The following is a 13,474-nucleotide window of genomic DNA, read 5'->3' on the forward strand; positions in this document are numbered from 1 at the left end:
ATTACCAATGATGCCCCCAAAAGAAGATGTCCCCCGTGTATTGGCACCAAATCACACCCCACCTCATCTTAGTACTTGCCAATTGAAAATGCCACTATAGCTTGCTTGGTCACTTTGAGTTCACCACCATCATCGAGCCATTGTAATTTGTAGGGGTTAGGATGCTTAGTTGTGGCTAAGCCAAGTCTCTCCACTAGCATGTTGCTTGCAACGTTGGTGCAACTTCCTCCATTCATTATCATGCTGCACATCTTGCCTTGGATGTGGCAACGAGTGTGAAATATGTTTTACCGTTGCTGCTCATCTTTAGCACTTTGAATGCTTAAACTTATTTTGAAAATGAGAATCTCACCTTCAATGGGATATTCTAAATCTTCTTCTTCGTTGGTGGGATTTTCAGGCTCTTCCTCCTTTTCTTTTTCAGACTCAATTTCTCCGTTGGCCCTTACAACCATAATTCGTTGATTGGGACATTGACTGATTATGTGTCCCCTCCCTTAGCAGTTAAAACATTTTATGTCCCTTGATCGATTAGGTACAGGATCGTTCTTGCCTTTACTTGTCTCACCACTTGGCTGATTGGACCTGGTAGCTACAACGGGCTCTTTGGAATGAATGCGGGCTTTATTTGTTCCTTTACCCCACTTCGTGGTTGTGGTATTGGAATAAGGTCGACTAACTCCCTTCTATTTCAATTGCTTCTCGACCTTGATAGCCGTATGGACCATGTCCATCACTTCAACACAGTGTTGTAATTCCACATCATTGGCGATGTTACGGTTTAACCCAACAAGAAATCTAGCCATCGTTGCCTCACGATCTTCCTCAACATCGGCTTGGATCATGGCCACCTCCATTTCTTTATAGTAATCCTTGACACTCCGATTGCCTTGGGTGAGGCTTTGCAATCGCTGCTCAAGCCTCAGTGATAGTAAGATAGAATGAAACGTTTCCTCATAATTGCCTTCATCTCGGCCCAAGTCGAGATAGGTCTCTCCCCGTTCCTCCTTCGACTTGTCACAAGTTGATCCCACCATACAATAGCATAATCCAAGAACTCTATGGCCACGAGCTTCACTTTCTTACTCTCTGAGTAATTGTGGCACTCGAAGACAAGTTCAATTTTCTTCTCCCACTCCAAATATGTCTCGGGTACATTTTCCCCTTGGAAAAGGGAATGGCCATCTTGATGTTCTTAAGTCTATCGTCCACACGATCTCTTTCTCTAAGGCCTTGATTTCTATGTCTTTGTCGCCTTTCACTGCGAACCGAAGATTGGTCACTTTCATTATCAGTAAGCTTATCACTAGGCTCATAAAGGTTTTCTTGATTTTACCTAGGATGTCCGCACTCTCGCCTTGGATTTTGTGGTGTTCTTACTCGTTGGACTTGCTCATCCAATTGTCCCAAATGCTCATGTATTGGTTCTAATTCATTGCAGAGCAATCGTTGGAATTCTCGCCACATTGCTTTTTGACCCAAATCAGGCACTCCACCTTCAGGAGTAATGTTCCTCACAGGACATACTCCACCACCATCCATTGGATTCCTTTTCAGACTCCCTGACATGGTGTTTAATCACACAACAAATCTCACAACTTCTTTCACAAAAAAATTTCACACACTTTGGCTTTTACTCACTCGATTGAGCTTATTGCACTCTTGCCTTTTTCCACTCAATTTCGCCTCTCTAAGTTCTGAATAGACTACTTAGACATATCAGCAATCGTTGTGGAATCAGTTTTGCAAAAGTGATGATCAGTTGGGTGGGGATTAATGTTAGGACAAAAAAATAGGCTAGAAACAAAGTGAGGGGGTTTTAAGTATGGCCAAATTTGATAAGATGATAAACGTTGTAGAATAGGGCAGACGAACTTTGTACAACTAGCTTTTTTTAATATATATTTTTGTAACCCTTTCTTTTTTTTAATATTTTTGAATTTGAACTAAAAATATATATTCTTTTTTTTTCAAATTTTTTTTCAAGTAATTACAAACCAAAAATGCTAAAAACGTCGATACTTACTTAATTTTTAACTTGACTCTAATACCAAATGATACGAACTCACTGCCCGATCGTAAAATTAAGGTTGGTAAGTTTGCAAAATGGGTTTATAAATAAGAAAGGACAGGCTTGAACAAAAGGTTTTAGAAATGGTTAGGTGATACCAAAGTGGATTCAGCTAAGGCTAAGAATGAACCAACACTATATGACAATGTTGACCCGAGTCTTATAACAGCTCTTAGGTTGAATCAAAGGAAAATGTTAAGGATAGTTTGAGGGAACCTTGACCCAATATCTATGTGATAGGAACAGAAGGTATAAGTGAACGCCACACTTAAGCAAGTGATAAGTTCAAAGAAAAGATAGGATTGACTCCACAAGACTTGTCTTGATAAGCCAATTCAGTCTAGAGAGAACTATGAGAGTTGAACACTCACAAGAGGTTTAATATTCATAAAAATAAGCAAAAACTCTTTACAACATGGAATGAACAAAGTATTTATAGGCTGAGCTAACTCCAGTCGAATGGACAGCTTCTAATCAACTCAATTAAGCTATTAATGAGCTGACTTAACTCCAAATATGATTAACATGACTTTTAGCAACTCCTAGACCTAGGTGACACCAATAACTTAGGCTATTTACATTCCCAATCAGCTTAATTGAGTACACATAATGAGCTGAGCTGAATCTTGCTAATAATTGATAATAAAAAGAGTTATGAGCTCTTTTAATCCTCCCTTGGGAAGCTGAATGTGCAGCAGCCTTTTAATTGAAGTTGTGATGCATGAATAGCCCAAATGGTGTGAACACAAGAACTCAATCAGCTTCCAAGTGTGAACATACGAATTTAACAGCCTCTAAGGTTTGAAATCAGCTGCAAGCTAAATGGTCTAGTGTGAATGTGTTTTTGTCCATTGATCTCCATGAAAAGGTATTTAGAGAAGAGTAATCAGCAACTTGGTTTTTAATTCAACTCCAAATGCTTTGATTTCTTTTAATGCCATCCAATGCATCTAGCTAGCTAATTCAGCTGGTATGAGCACCTACAAACACCAATAAATTCGGTTAAGGACACATTCAATACTCATTTAAATTGTCTAAGCTTATGACACATTAAGTAGCTGTATTAACTAGAACACATTAAATAAACTTAAGACATATTAAATGGCTGAACTAATTAGACATATTAAATAGCTGAACTGATTAGAACACATTAATTAACTTAAGACATATTAATTACCGAATCTAATTAGAACATATTAAACAGACTTAAGACACATTAAATACTTAAACTAAAAATAACTAAACATTATTAATGTTTATTCCAGCAAATTAATTTAAAAATGAAAGCTAAAATCCATCTTTGAGTAAGCTACATGGGACACTTATGGAGCTAGTCCATGAATGATCAATATGCCCCGCGATGGTCTCTCCCCATATTCAGTCAAGGTAGCTTGCAATGGCTTCCTTGAACTTCTTGGCCATTGCTCGAGTAATTGGCGCCAATGGTAGCTCAATGGGTTCGGTAGCTAGCTCCTTGGCCATGCTCGCATCACATAGAAAGACTTTTAGAAATATTCTGTCACTAGTTTGAAACCCAATATCCTTTCTTCTCAGATCTGTATACAGTTTCTGACAAGTTGACACAACTTCCAAACAATTACTAATATTAAGAACTTTATACCCAGTTTTATGGATTAGTCAGTCTCGACTGGCTTCTTTTCATTGAATTCATACCATTATAATAGATTTTTTCAGTTACACCTGTTTCAAACGGTGCCATATTAATACTATATTGATAGTATTATTATAAGCAAATTTAGTCAATGGTAAATATTTCTTGCAACTGCCTACAAATTCAATAATATAACATCGAATCATATCTTCCAGAATGTAAACAACTCTTTCTAATTAGTTGTCTGTTTACGAATGGAAAACAAAACTGAAATTAAATCTAATACTTAGGACTCAGATCACAGTCAGAAACAATGAATAATAGCATATAGTGCAATCTAATAATCTCATATTCATGTAACTTAACTAGCTTCTCAAGTGAATAATCTATTCAAACCCAAATAAAGTGAATTGATTACATCAATCTGCAAAGAATTACCGGTAGTTTTGTTATGAAATCCATCGTAATAGATTCCTATTCTTACCTTGGATAACTTCCTTTTTAGACATTTCCATGAACAGGCTAACTCTCACTTTACCTATCTTCCTCTAATTCTTGTTAGGTCATCACCTATACCTTGTTCCTTATCACTTCTATCATATTGGCAGACTCCTCCAGATTCGCTTGCCACTCGTTATACTTTCTTTTAACTCTTCTTTAACCTATGTGGTTTCTCGTACCTATCGTATATACAATTACCCTTTTGCTTAATGAATTGCTGGACTCCATAAGTTGTCTTAGTCAAGCTATGGTCTTATACCCTTCTCCTTATTCCACTTACCTTTTTGACAGACTCCTAGCCATGACTCTTGCACCCCTATGCATCGTACCTCGCCCTTACTATTTTAGCATTTTGCATTATTGGAACATTTTGGTGGACTACATGTATACCACTTTAGTAGACTCTCTCTGATATTTTCCACAATCGAGCTATGGTGTTACACCCTTTTTACCTCATTTTTTTCTATGTCGCCTCAAACTTACCTTGTCTTTATTTTCTTGACAGACTTTATTTATTTTCTGTTTACTGTCTCAGTGGACTTTCTTTGTGGATGCTGTGGAGTCTTTCATCCATGGTCTTACATCGATTCGCCATCTTGGTACACTATCAAATGATTCCGTGGAGTCTTTCATTCATGGTCTTACTCATTTTACCTAGCTGTGCTATGTACCTCATACTAGACTGCCATATTGTCTATCATATATGGTCTTACGCCATATACCGTTGTCACAATTTTGCCCCAAAGGACCAATCGATATGTTGTCGTGATAAATACCTTTCCTCGATTCATATTACCTGAATACTCCTCTCATTACCTCCTTTACACCACCTAACCTTGATGTTTAATCATCACAGTGTTCCCTCCACAAGGCTTGAGGCTTCACCCAAGGTGGTATCTAATAGGTTTTCTCCCTATTTCCCTTCCTAGCTTCGTCTAACCCTTGAAGGTTTTTCCTACAGTCATGCAATACATGAACATATCATCATGCTTCATGTTTATGCAATCATGGCATACTCAAACAGCATAAATAATAATGTTCATAGAGTTTTAGGAACTCGCTTGAAGCTTTATTATTTACATAGCTTAGCATCCTCAAATGTTAGAGCTTCCACTCTCTTGGGAGCTAAGTATTTACAACCAAAAACCCACTAGTTAAAATTGCACTTCAACTTAGAAGCTTAAAATTTTATAACATGCAGACCCCTTAAGATAATTCTAAAGATCCATAACTTCATTTGTTAATTATTACATACATAGAAAGGCTAAGAGCCTTACTAGCATGATGGTTTCCCTACCTGTCCAGCTTCATACTCATGAAGTCTATCTTCCATGGCCTCTTCTTCTTCAAAGCAATCGAAGAAGAAGATGAAGAAGAGAGGAAAGGAAACAGAATTGAGAAGAAAATAATCTCTGGGAAGCAATTTCCCAGCTATTTATAGCCCTTATCGTGCTATTACCACCATTTTAAGAACCATCCATAGCTAATTATTATATCTCCCACTAAGAAACCAACTGAACCAGGTTTGGTTCTCAACCATGTCCAATTTTGTTTCCAACTTTCTCATTTCTTTCAATAGAGCTCGTCAACTTACGGTCTCTTTCAATTTAGTCCTCTAATTATTTCAGATTTCTAGATTAATTGGAAATTGAGTGTTAAAAATTAACTAATCGGCAAATGCTTGCTTATCTCCCGACCTCATTTTCTCCATTGGGATAAATTATGATTTCTCAAAAAACAAACCTCTTGACATCGTTTAACGTAGATTACTTTCTAAGGTCGTCACTCCTAGGGTTTAAGCACACAATTTAAAACCAAATTAATTCCTATGGGAAATTCGCATTCCTCCATTAACTACCCCCATATCCATTTGTTAATCTCCCTAGAGACTTAGCCTCTCATGGATCTAGATGTCATAACTCTTAGATTTAATTTAAATATGAAAGAAAACATAAATAAATTAAAATAAGAGAAAGGTTAAGAAATTGATCCGTTTGATGAATCAAATGCGCTTATAGTTGCGAAATCTCTTGACAATGAATTGACCTTGATGTTTGCAAAAGAAAAAAAGAAAAAAAAAACTATTGAATACTTTATTAAAAGGGACTTAGGTTCAAATCGAACATAATAGAAAATAACAAAGTATTTAGAAACGAAAATAAGACTAATTAAAACCTAAATCTACTAACTACGACTCCTTAGCAACAACCTTTCTATTTATAGATATGTTTAGAACCCTAATTAGGTCTATTATAAGCCATAGCCTCATCAATTCTTGCTCCCAATGACCAGCTTTGTGTTGCGACATATCCAAGGGTGTTTCACAACACGACACCTTAAATCTGAGCTTTGAAGTCTGTTTTCACATGTTGTATCTCAAGAAACTTATGCTACACTCGTGAGTCGTCCATAAGGCTATTGGGCTTATAACTACACATCTTGCACACTCAATTAAGCAAATTAAAACTACTTAAGGCCTATTTTTGTCTAATAGGTCAACTAACATAAATTATTGTGTAAAAAATATTATTTTTCAAATAATTAAATGTAAACTACGAAAGCTGAAAATGTAATAATTAAATATAAAATGACTAGAAAACAAGCCCCTTAAATGCCAAAATGTACTAAAACTACCATTGCAATTGGTGGCAAGTCAAATACCCCCACACTTAATTTTTTGCTTGTCCTCAAGCAAACAAAACAAATAAAATGAAAAATAAGCATACAAGAAAAGAAAATGTTCTTGAGCAAGCTTGGTACACGTGTTCAGATTGAAGCATTGGCACTAGGAAATTGTGCTTAAACACATAACTTTAGCTAGATGTCTAAATAATTTACAGTTATTTATATTCAAACATATTAATTCAAAAGATTACAAAGCAAATAAGTTAAAGAAAATTAAATATATAATTCATAAAAATGTATGTATGAAGATAATATTTATACGTGAAGAGTACAGTTAGTTCAAATTTCTCTACTCAGTTTCTTTCACCCATACTTTGAACTCTAATACAATATTTATAAGTACAAACACTTACGAATTTTTGTGCCAATATGAGTGATTTTTCTCAGTTTCTCATATTTTGATTTCACTGTGAACACTCAACACTCGAATTTTATCCATTCTATACTTTTATCACACTAACAATGCTTTTGTTCCCACAATTCATTTGAATTTAAACACATGCTTTTAAGGAGTATAATACTGCATCATTTCAATAACCATAGATTTATTTACTGAGTATTTTTAATTCAAACATCCTATAATTCAACAAACATGAAGATCTATTTTTGTTTACCTTTATCATATGATATTTTTATTCCCTTTTTCCCATTCACAGTCTAATAGATTGAATTAATTAGTCAAAATATAAATCACCTAAATGATTTATTTTCAGGCTAAATTTATAGTTTAAACAAACAACCTATGTACATGCTCTTAACCAATCACTTGTATTTCTAAAAGCTAAAGCACAATAGAACACACAAGAGAAAAAAATTTAACTAGTAAGAATATATAAAAACTAAGCAAATAAAAGTCGAAAAACTTAATTTTTTTTCATGTCACCTCAAATTCATTCAGCACATTGTCCCTAGTGTGCATAAAAAAATTAAAGGAATGAGATTACCTGATTTTCATTAGAAGTTCTCAGATTTTGTTGGGTGGTCTCCTCCGTGCTGATTAAGCTCAAAATTGTAGTGCCTTCAAAAAAAATGTGGAGTCCCTACATAAAGATAGAAAACGAAAATAAAATCTACCAAAAAAATATAAGCCTAAAATAATAAAAAAAATTCAAGAAAATAAAAATATCCAAATCTTAAAAAAAATAAGTAGTCCAAATTAAATTAAAAATGTTTTAGTCAGAATCAAGCTCTGACTCTTTGTCATCTTCTTCTATATATTCTTTTTCATTGGTTTTACTAGTTCTAGGCTTGGTATAGTATTTAACGGCGAGAAATTGCGGCATCCTCAGTCTGTTGTCCGTGCATGATCTTCAAGACAGATCCTGTGAGCACGACTCATCTTTTGATTGATTTCCTTTTGTTTCCTTTAATGAAGCATAAAATTCTTGAACACATGAATGCATGCCACTTCATTTAGAATTGTATAGAACTTTTCCCATCTGTGGTATTGGATTGTCTCCCTTATTTTGCTATTCAATGTAAGTAGGGATTCGAATCTTTTTTCCTAATGGGGTGTAACAGCCCGTTTTTAGTCAAATCAGAACAGTGGTTTCGGGACCACAAATCTAAAATCAAAATTAGTATTTTAATGCCTATAGCATGAAAATATATTTTTGTGAAAATTTTATTAAGAAATTTTATCGTTTGATTAGTTAATTTGATAAAAGGGACTAAATCGCGTAAAGTGTAAAAGTGGAGTTCTATTAGTTAAAAGTATCTAATAGCTATAGAACCTTAAATTTTAGGTCCTTATGTTGTAATTATACCATTAATGTAATGAATGGACATATATGGACATGTATTTAAGTATTTTGATGGTTATTAATTAAGGTTAAAAAGGTAATTTGGTTAATTAAGTTGAAATAAATAAAACAAAATGAAACCATTATCTAATATCATCATCTTCAACCGTACATAGCAAAGAAGAAAATTAATTTCTTTAGGGTTCATTTGGCCAAGCTTTCATTATCTATTAAGGTACGACTTTTGTCTCGTTTTAATGATTTCTACGTTTTTTAGATCGTTGCAGCTAGTACTAGCTAGCCCAAGGATTATTTTGCAAATATATTAAAGATTTTGAAAGTTTCCATTGATGAATATGCATGAGTTTGGATGTTTGATGATAGATTATGAATATTTATTATGAATGATGCAAGTTTTGTAAAGTGATTTTTAGTGAAAATGCAAAATAGGAATTAAATTTAGAAATGTGTAAAGTCATTGGTTAAAATGTGAAATAAATGAAAAATATGGGCTACTAGGGGTATAATAGTAATTTGGCTAGCATGGGTCTATTTTGAATTTCATTAATTTGTGATTCTATGAAATGAGGACTAAATTGTAAAAACTATGAAATATTAGGGGTAAAAGTGTAAATGTATTTTAAAGTGTGTTTTGGACTAAATTGAATGAATAGATGATTAAATGAGTTAATTTGAATATATCTAGATCAAGAAAAGAGAAATACAGGTTTAGATCGGGGAAAGATTAAAGTTACAGAATAGTAGATTTGATTCGCCATTTTAGCATCTGAGGTAAGTTCGTATGTCATAATTTCATTTCAAATGTATTTTATATGCTTTGATATAGCATAAATCGTGATTATGTGACTTCGAACATGTAACAACCCGTTTTTAGGGTTAATCGAAATAGTAGTTTCGGGGCCACCAAATATGACGAGTAGGTTTGTAAATATTATATTTCATATTTACAAGTTAATTGTGAGTTTAAAAAAGGTTTTAGATATTGTGATTTTTGTTTTACAAGCGATTTATTAAGTTCAAATGGTATGACCTTAAGGTCAAGTGGGTTTAGAAAATGAGGTATCGAGACCTCGTTTCTATAAATCGAGTCCTAAATATTTTTATAAATATTTACGAAGTGGCAATAAGATGGTATTAAAGTTTTGTTGAAAACTTTTATCGTTTTGATAGTTAATTAAGCAAAAAGGACTAAATCGCGCGAAGCGTAAAAGTTGTGTTCTATAAGTTAAAGATATTAAATGGCTATGGAACTAAATAATGGGAGTCCTTAAGTGGTAATTATTCTATAATTGTTGATAGTGGAATTCCATGGCTTGGCATAGTGGAAATTATTAATGTATATTAAGGTTAAATATGGTATTTGGTAATTATAATAAAATAAAATAAAAAAAAAGCCAAATTACATGCTATCATCTTCATCAATAGCCGAATGTGAGAAAAAAAATAATGTTCTCAAAGCTTTGAAGGTTCGGCCATGGTTGTTCATGCATGTAAGTCCATTTCGTCTCGGTTTTTAATAATTTTTACGTTTTTAAGATCGTTGCTTTGTGTTCTAGCTAGCCATACCTCCGATTTCAAAATTGTTAAAGTATTTGGATGATGCCATTGTTGAATGTTTGAGTATCTTGATGTTTAATGATAGAAAATAAATCTTTGATGGTAGATTATTTAGTTTTGTTAAGTGAATTTTAGCAAAAATGTCATTTTTGGACTAAATTGTGAAATATAATAAATTGTGTGGTAAAAGTATGAATAAATGAAAAATATGGGCTGATATGAGCATGTATGAAATTCAGATAGCTTGGGCTATGATGAAATTGACTAAATTTGCATTTTACGAGCTTAGGGACTAATTTGTAAAAAGGTCAAAAGTGTAGGGGTAAAATGGTAATTTTACCAAAATATGAAATTGAGTTAAAATGAATAGAATATGAATTGAAATAGCTGAATTTGATTGATTAGATCAAGTTAAGCCTCGTACGAGTTTATATCGAGGGAAAAATAGAGTTTCAGACTAGTCGATCCATTTCAATGTTTTGACATCGAGGTAAGTTCGTACGTATTAAGCATTGTTAAATTTATACTTTTAATGCTTGGTATTGTATAAATTGTCTATATGTGATTATTGTTATGATTAACGATTTATCGGCTAAAATGGCACTTAGTGTGCGACTCGAAATAGCTTCGGCTAAAAGTGGCACTTGGGGTGCAATTTGAGATAGCTTTGGCTATATATATATATATAAATGGCACTTAGTGTGAAAAGTATCGAGGATGGCACTTAGTGTGCCAAGCATCCAAAAAGGCACTTAGTGTGCCAAACATCCAAAAAAGCACTTAGCGTATGAGGTATCGAATATGGTACATAGTGTGCAAGACATCGAAGATGCAACAGCATTATGTATATGTATGAATTGGTAAGGATCAGTACAGGTATGTACAGAAACTCAACTTAATATGAAATCCATGAATGGTAAGTCCATGAGTATTGTGAAATGATGTTGTGTTAATTTGGTGAATAATGATATATGTTTATAAATGTACGGATTTCTAATTGAAAGAAAGGAAGGTGTGGTAAATTTAGTTATTATCATTTTCTTACTAAAACAGTTTTGGACAGCAGAAGTCCAACTTTGAAAATACACCAGAAATAGTATAAAGTGAATTAGAGATTGAATAAAATATGGAATTGAAGCTTATTGAGTCTATTAACGGTCTAAGCAAAATAATTTCATATTATTAGATATTTGAAGTTTTGTGAGAAAGATTCAGAACGATTTCGAAATCCCCTGCTCTGATTTGATAAAATCATTAAAATTGTACAAAAAAATTTATGGGTTATAATTTATATTCCTATAATTCTTAATGAGTCTATTTTCAATACAAATAGACGGAAACATTATCTAAGTCCCCTACTATGAGATAATTAATTTTTAGTGAAGAAAGGTCGAAGCTATCAGGCAGCGAAACAGGGGTGAATTTAAAGAATAAACTGTACTTATTGGCTAAATCAAAAAATTATAAAAATTTTATGGTAATAATATATGTGAGTCTAGTTTCAAAGAAAATTAGCAGAACTTAATTTGGAGTTCCGTAGCTCCAGATATAAATAAATTAGTGACTATGACTCGAGAAAAAAGCTTGACCTGAACATAAGTAAAAATGCAAATATGGTTGTATTACCTTGAGAAGCAAGTTAATAAATTGCTTATTATTTTCGTATGAACTTACTAAGATTTATAGCTTACTCCCCTTCCTTTTCATCTCTTATAGGTTTATTTAACTAGCTAGGGTTGGAGATCGCCGGAGATTCAATCATACTATCAAACTACCATTTTGGGTATAAGTATTCAAATACTTTAGTCTATGGCATGTATAGGGGCTTTATCTTTTGTAATTATGTCATTACTAACGTGGCAAAATGTTTTGGCCTATAATGTTATAGTTTAATTTGTGTATAGCCATGAATGGTGGCTTATGTTGATTATATGATTATGCATGTGCCGATGTCATGGAGATGAGGCTTGTGATTGTGTGTATGTAATGAGTTATATTGTTGGCGGTGAATGCTTGATGGTTTAATTGAGATGAGATGATTTGTTGATAACTAAGGCTTAAATGTATGATATAAGAGTAATCTTATAAACTTTTATGCATGAGAATTAGTAAATTTGAGCTTGACTAAGCATGATGTTTTAAGTATGTAAAATATAATATGAGGTTACCATGATCTTGTATTGTTTGTGGATGATTGAATATTTAAATGTGCCATGTTAATGATCAATAAAAGTAAGCATGTGAGTTTGTTATTGAGGGTGGAAATTGGCTTGGAAAATAGCCTAAAAATTGTCCACACGGGTCGTGTGTCCCCTGCATCATGTACTTTAGTTTCGAATTGGCCACACGGGCTGTGACACAGCCATGTGTCTCAGCTGTGTGAGGGACACGGCCTGGAGGCACGGGCGTGTGCCCTTATTTTTGTGATGACATCATAAACAGAGAGTCACATGGGCTGAGGACACAGGCGCGTCCCGAGCCATACGGGCGTGTGACCCTGTTTCATGATGAAATTTTCTAAGTTTTCCAAAAGTTTCTAAAGTTCTCGGTTTAGTCTCGAACCAACCCCGCTGTATGTTTTGGGCCTCGTAGGCCCGTATAAGGGATGTTATGCATGTGTATGAAAAGTTTTAATTTGGATGAAATTTTATGGTCTGGTTTTGTATGAATGTTTTGATTTAAGTCCGGTAATGCCTCGAACCCTATTCCGACGTTGGATACGGCTAAGGGGTGTTACATTTAGTGGTATCAAAACTATGGTTTAGTTGCTTCTCGGACTAACCTAGCGTATGTGAGTCTAGCTATACATGTCATATTACTACTCGTGATAGTGTGATATCTCCTGACTCGAACGAAATTGTTTTGTTAAGACAGAGGTGAATTCCAACCGAGCTATTTTTAGTAATGCAGAAAAATGATATTGAGAGGATTGAAACATGCTTATGATGTGTCAAAATTGAGAAAGGTGTAAATAGAAGTTCATGATAATTATGTGCTAACGTAAGCAATGTGATAATCATAAGTTAAGAAATGTGGAAACGTGGAATAAAATGAAAGTTTACATGGTGATAAGCTTATCTATGTGTGTTGGTATTCATATGATGTTATGTGCCTAATCTATTTGATTAAGTGAATATGATAAGCTAATTTACTCAAGATGACGGAATGTGTGTTTATGTACACTTATCGAATGATGTATAATAAATGTGCTTATTATGTTTCAATTGCTAAATTAAAGGTATTATAATGTTATGTTTTATGGTTTTGATATGGAATCATAAATAA

The sequence above is a fragment of the Gossypium arboreum genome, chromosome 6, assembly GCF_025698485.1.
Source record: "Gossypium arboreum isolate Shixiya-1 chromosome 6, ASM2569848v2, whole genome shotgun sequence".
In the NCBI taxonomy this organism is placed as follows: Eukaryota; Viridiplantae; Streptophyta; class Magnoliopsida; order Malvales; family Malvaceae; genus Gossypium; species Gossypium arboreum.